Source organism: Antennarius striatus, chromosome 6 (genome assembly GCF_040054535.1).
Source record: "Antennarius striatus isolate MH-2024 chromosome 6, ASM4005453v1, whole genome shotgun sequence".
NCBI lineage: Eukaryota > Metazoa > Chordata > Actinopteri > Lophiiformes > Antennariidae > Antennarius > Antennarius striatus.
This window is the reverse complement of record NC_090781.1, coordinates 13,403,300-13,409,240: the sequence shown is the minus strand read 5'-3', so window position 1 is coordinate 13,409,240 and position 5,941 is coordinate 13,403,300.

Here is a 5,941-nt window from a genome sequence, read left to right as displayed (position 1 = left end):
TTCAAATTCCTCAACTCAAGTTCTTTCCACCCTCCTCCTCCTCGTCTTCCTCCTCCTCCTCCTCCTCCTCCCCTAGCCTCCCTCCTTTTATCGGAGGATGTGAGAAACCCTCGCGGTATACTGATTGTCTCAACACAATCCCTCATTCGGGGTTTAATTACACGGTTTGATCCCCGGAGGTTGCGAACAGCCCAGTAAATCACCGTCTTGAGACAAAGTAGGTCTGTTTGTGTCCGTTGGTGGAAAATAGAGACCTGATATGAAAGACATGAAAGACATGAAAGATGGCATTTTATCAGTGTAAATTAGTCTAGTACTTAGGGTCAACAGTCCAGAGCAATGGAGAGTGTGGTAAAGAGGTGAAGAAGCGTGTACAGGCAGGATGGAACGGGTGGAGGAAAGTGTCAGGTGTGATGTGTGATAGAAGAGTTTCAGCTAAAATGAAAGGAAAGGTCTACAAAACTGTGGTGAGACCAGCGATGTTGTTTGGTCTAGAGACAGTGTCACTGAGGAAAAGACAGGAGACAGAGCTGGAGGTAGCAGAGATGAAGATGCTGAGGTTCTCTCTGGGAGTGACCAGGAAGGATAGGATCAGGAATGAGTACATCAGAGGGACAGCACATGTTAGAGGTTTTGGAGATAGAGTCAGAGAGGCCAGACTGAGATGGTTTGGACATGTCCAGAGGAGAGATAGTGATGTATTGGTAGAAGGATGCTGAGTTTTGAACTGCCAGGCAGGAGGCCTAGAGGAAGACCAAAGAGGAGGTTTATGGATGTAATGAGGGAGGACATGAAGGTAGTTGGTGTGAGAGAAGAGGATGCAGAAGACAGGGCTAGATGGAGGCAATTGATTCACTGTGGCGACCCCTGAAGGGAAAAGCCGAAAGGGGAAGAAGAAGAAAAGTAGTCTGTTTACTTATAAACAAAGAAGGAACAGTGAGGAAAAACCTTTCAAAATTGATGCCAACAGGCCCATCATATTTACTTTGCTTCACCTGCCTCACTTGTTGAGTATGTAGAATATTTATTAGTATTTACAGAAATATTTGAAACATATTCAGGTTAATATTTGCTTCCTTTGTCTATTTTTATAGGCAGATATCTACAAATTATGCCTTATACACCACCCCTACAGTGTAATGCAACTGCTGTTTAAATTGATGCTATGTTGTATGTCTGTCTTGAGACAATGTTCTTCAGTGCTTCTCTGGATGCCTCCTCGTTGTTTTACAGAACCCCAGTCTCACAAAATCACCTTCTACCTATCAACTATGTCCAGTCACTGCTGTATTTAGTCTTCATGGTTTAGGTCTTCACTTAAATAAACTGCTCACAGTTTATTTAAGCGATTAAATTCATCTTATTTACAAGGAAAGCATCTTGACAGTTTAAAAGCTTGTTGACGAAAGATTTGAAAAAACATTTATGACAACAAGGTAACGCATGGCCCACTCATACAATTTGATCTGCAGTTGTTGCTTTTCCCCAACATTGTGTCATCAAATTGTCTGGGGACGTGTTTGAGCAAACAGTTTCAGTCAAAACAGACTCAAGCACTATCCGCTGCAGTCTAAATAAATGCTGCTGGGGCTGATTCACATCAGACCATTGAAGCAGGAGTGCGGGGCTTATTTGGGTCTCACAGATTGTGTTGTTTAAGGTGATGCTGACACTTGCTGACTGCAGACTTCACATAACATTCAAGCACAATGTCTGCACTGCATAGAGTCCTGCCCCCCCCCCCCCCCCCCCCATGACAGTGATGGGAGGTTGAGACTCAGGTTGCAGAGACCTGGATCCCACTGGCCCTTTAAGAGTGTCTCTGTGGACAGTGTGGTGTTCCCAGGGTCTTTAATGGAGACAGAAAGGAACTGAGAAAGACCCCATTGTATATATTGTCTTTTCAATAGGAACTTGAGCAATAGTGCTCTCACTGCTCCCAGAGAGAGAAGCGGGGAGGGAGGGGAAGAGGGTCACCAAGGGGGTCCTGTTCGAGAAAGAGGGGTGTTCTGCTCCAAAAGACAAAGTTCTGGAGCTGGATGAACCTGGAAGGAATGTTTGGATTTTTAGGGGGAAGGGCTTCAAGTCAGCAGGACTGTGTTTAGATTTAGGCCACACCAACATCCAGCAAGCCTGATTCACAAAAAGTTGAGAACTGAGGGATTTTTAGATGCAGTTACAATGGATTTACAAAATTCAAAGCACATGTTTCGACTTATGGATTTTGCTCCAACAGAAACAATTCTTTGACTAAGACAGACTTCTGAATCAATATCCTAGACAGTCTCCTCTGGCTCTTGTATAAACCAACCTGTTAGTGTCAAAGGAAAGTATAATTCTTTGCAAGATATGTGAACACCTTCCTACTCCCTGCCTGACCAGGGCCACACGGGACCTAATTCAAGTGTCGTTCTTCTTCATCACCGTCGTACTACAGAATGAAAGCAACGAGATGCTCCCTCCAACCTGCGACAGAATCACAAGGGGCCATAATGACTGCCTTAAATTTATAGGGACTCTCCTGCCCCCTGCTGGCAAAAAATTCAAAGCACATAAATTACATGAGCAAATGATATTTGATGACGTCTGAATGACGTCAAGATGTGTTATGAGGTATTAAAGTTAATTTTAATGTATAGTTTCTTATAGGGTAACTTTGGCATACAAAAAATATCATACGATAATGGCATTTATATCAAAAGACATATTTGATTCTACCCTCTAAACCAGGAGTATCAAACTCATTTTGACTGAGTGCCACATCACCATCATGGATGTCCTCAAATGGCCAGATGTAACATATAAGTGTAATTAAATGTAACTCGATGTAATATAAAATAAATGTAACTACTCCTTAACGTTAAATTACTCTGAATTTATTTCTTATTCAAGTTACAAACATTAAAGTTTCACAGAAAAAACATGTTTGCTTGTTTCTCTGTTATAACATAAATCCTTTAATTTCTCAGGTTATGAAACATACATAACTCCCTCAATCAAGGATCAAATAAGAGAATAAACACAAATGACATCTAACACAATATAGGACATTAACTTTGTTCAAAACTTTTTTGTTCAAAAAGTTAAAGTGGGCTTAAATACTGCATTGTGGGAAATGTAGTTTTGCTCAAAGTACACTTTTGACCTATTTACTTTTAGACACTGACTTTTTATGCTCTCGCGGGCCACATTAAATGATGTGGCGGGTCGCATGTGGCCCCCGGGCCTCGAGTTTGACACATGTGGTCTAAACTAAGGCCTAATAATTGACCCACCAGCTATTTGATGGCAGAGAAATCTTTATAAATGGTCCTTTTTCTACCTTGATATTTAATTACGTTTCCTATAGGGACCCAGCCATACAAGAGTAGTAAATGAGTAAACACTGTGTCTCATAAATGCAGTATACACCCAGAGTGCAAAGATGGGCTTTTGGTCATTTGAGAGCCAGCGGTTAAAATTATAGTGACATGAGCAGTTGCACACTACAACACACACACACACAAACACACACGCACGCACGCACGCACACACACAAACACACACACACACACACACGCACACACACGCGCACACACGCGCACAAAGGATGGATGACACTGATGAGTGTGTTATATAGTCCTGAGAGTTAAGGGATGATTTTCTGTTTTACACTGCACTGAAAGTCTCTATGTTTTTGCATCTTTCTCAGGCTCTTTTAGAAGTGCTAAAAGAAAAAAATGTTTACGCTTTGACAATACAATAATCAATAATAATATAGACTGTACACCTCAACTGTAGTAAGAAAATAATCATGACAGGTGTATTGTAATAATAACAAGCAGTAGTCACTGAAAAATTGAGTTGCTCTGCAGTGTGAAGACTGAAAGTTTGTGAGGAATGACAGGATGTTCCTTCATGTTGCATAGATGGGATTTAAAATTCAATTAAGCTGCTTTACTTTAGGGCTTTAGTGAAGGCAGGTCAAGACTACACATGGGTTATAGTGATTTGATCAGAAACAACAGCTACAGTTCTGGCTCTGAGGGATAAATATAGGTGATGTTAATACGAGATCATCACACACTGACACAGATACAAATTCATTTCCAAAGAGTTATATTTGAAACACAAAGTGGAGATTTGGTTTTAATATGAATGTAGCTTTCAGACATCTACTTGCTTTGTTTAACCTGCATGGCTAAAGCCTCTTTTTAACTTGTGCTGCATCATATTGGAATGTTGTTCTACACAGAACAAAGAAATGTGTCCACTGATATATCTATAAAACACATAGATAAATCCTTGTGAAATAGGTTTGCAACCGTACCTAGGTTTTATATGTTGAAGCCCAAGTCAGTGATTAACTACTCACAGTAACAGTTATCATTCTGATTAGTATAACTGTGAGTAGTATTTTTAGATGATATTGCAACTTGCAGTTATAATTTTGCTGATTTGATATCATTTTAATGACAGGAGTTTTACATTCATCTCTCTATGATCATAAATAATAGCAATCTTTCAGTCTTAATAGATCAGATGACGCTTCAGCGGTGGAGGATATATTCAGATTTTTTTTTTTTAAAGAGCTATTCTTTGTTAGCAAAGAAGGAGATGTGATGTTATCTTCAACTCTGCATCCTTTATTTCTAGACTAGATGTTGTAATTTCCTGTTACTCAACTTCACTTAGCAAATACATTGCTGCTAAGGGTTAGTTTCATCACGGTATCATTCGCTTCTTCCATCTACCCCCATGCCTATTTACGCCTTTTTATGTGTATATTCTTGGTGGGTTATTTTTTATTCTTTCTAGGTGTTGGTACTTCTGTCCTGTAAATTTTCTGTGTTTTTGTGTGGTCACTGTGCTGTGTGTAGTGTGACGGAGAAGTTAATTTCCCTGACGGAACCTCCTTAAGGGATCAAAAAAAGTTCAACTCTACTCTCTACTCTCTCACTGTCCAGTGGTGTCAGGTCAATTTGTCCCTTTTCTGTTTTTTCCATTTTCCATTTATGTCAGTATATATTGTGGCCATGTAAAAACAGCAGTTAATTGTGAGGTGATTGCTGACTTTATATTGGATGGTAGTGTAGATGTAATTATGTCTGTCTAGGTATAGCCCTCTTTTACTATTTGTTAACTTAAATTCTAGTTGTCTGTCTCTACTAAATTTTCCCGTGGGAATAATCAACTAGCTGTCATTTTCTTTCAGGCAGCCACCATTGTCACAACCCATGTATTTCCTGTTGAATTAATGGTGTTACAATGATATTTTTCCAAGATCCCGATGTTATATAATGTTATTACTGTATAATTTTGATAAGCAACCACAGGATGATGTATTGAGTGGTGCTTAATCCCACTGCATATATCATGCTGAAAAACAGGCAGTAACTTGGAGACTTGCTTAGGAGGGGCATATATCCCAGGTCTGAGCAGATTATAATCTTGGTTGGGCATATTCCCAACTCTGCCACAACAGGCTTCCAGCTGTACAAGAATAATAATCCCTCTGTTTTAATCTGCCTGAGCTGGGTCTGAGCCAAGCCATAGTTCGGACGTCATCCACAAGCCCAGAAACACACTGAAAAACAGTTGGACAGTTTAATGGATATTATGGATCATCCATATGTTGTATGTGCAACTGCAGATTGAGATTCAAATCTGTGAAAGATCAGCAGTGAAAGTCCATTATGACATGTGGTGATGGTCGCGATCATGATAGGTTCTCTCTAGTAGAATTCATCCATTTGCTGCCATGATTAGTTTGGCCCATCACTCATATGTCTATGTGTACATACGTGGGCACAACTCCAGCTCAGCAAGGGTTTAGTAGAGGAAGGCCTTAATAGTGGGGATTATTCTCTCTCTCTCTCTCTCTCTCTCTCTCTCTCTCTCTCTCTTTCTCTCTCTCTCTTTCTCTCTCTCTCTCTCTCTCTCTTACCCTATTTTTCTGGAT